Source organism: Arachis ipaensis, chromosome B04, assembly GCF_000816755.2.
Source record: "Arachis ipaensis cultivar K30076 chromosome B04, Araip1.1, whole genome shotgun sequence".
Taxonomy (NCBI): Eukaryota; Viridiplantae; Streptophyta; class Magnoliopsida; order Fabales; family Fabaceae; genus Arachis; species Arachis ipaensis.
In genome coordinates, this window is record NC_029788.2 from 7,939,512 (window position 1) to 7,940,590 (window position 1,079).

Consider the following 1,079-nt stretch of genomic DNA (forward strand, 5'->3'; position numbering starts at 1 on the left):
CCTTTGTAGTTGTAGATTCCTTTAATTCTTGCAATTAATAATGTTTACTTCTATTGCACTCTATGTGTTTGTTGAAATGTCTCTTTCAGTTTTAGTGTAGATTTTGTTCCTCTTGGCCTAGGTAGAGTAATTAGTGATACTTGAGTTATCTAATTCCTTTGTTGATTGATAATTGGAGAGGTTGCTAATTGGTTTGGAGTGCACTAAAGCTAGTCTTTCCTTGGGAGTTGGCTAGGACTTGTGGCTCAAGTCAATTCATCCACTTGACTTTCCTTTAATTAGAAAGGGTTAACTAAGTGGTAGCAATGAACAATTCTCATCACAATTGAAAATGATAACTAGGATAGGACTTCTAATTTTCATACCTTGCCAAGAGCCTTTTATAGTTGTTAGTTTATTTTTATTGGCATTTACTTTTCATGCTTCTTATCCAAAACCCCAAAATAACTCATAACCAATAACAAGACACTTTATTGTAATTCCTAGGGAGAACGACCCGAGGTCCAATACTTCGGTTTATAAATCTTAGGGGTTTGTACTAGTGACAAACAACTTTTTGTATGAAAGGATTAGTGATTGGTTTAGAAACTATACTTGCAACGAGATTTCATTTGTGAAATTCTAAACCGTCAAAAATCCATTCGTCAAGCCACCTGCAAAAAAAATTCCGACGCTCAAATCAGAAATCCATACAGATGGCAGTAAAAGTGAGGAGGTACTGACGTACCTTGGGGAGGGGTAGGGCCCTCCCCTATATACCTCGTATCTAGGACGGGTCCCACAAGTGCAGACCCGCCTTATAAAAAGTTTCCTTTTCCCCCAGCTGTCAGGTGCTGCACTGGAGGGGTATCAGATTAGTCCCCCGATTCGGGTTTTCCGTTCTCGCAAGGTTGGCTGCTCGGATCAGGGCGATGCGCCAGCTGGGCCGGGCCGGAACAATTTTGAATAGAATACCAATTTTTACATTAAAAGTGAATGTCATATAAGTAAATAGAATTATGCAAAGTTGCCGATACAATCTCATTCTCCTCTATCAAATCCTTTTGTCTTTTTTCATATGAATTTAGTTTTATATAATG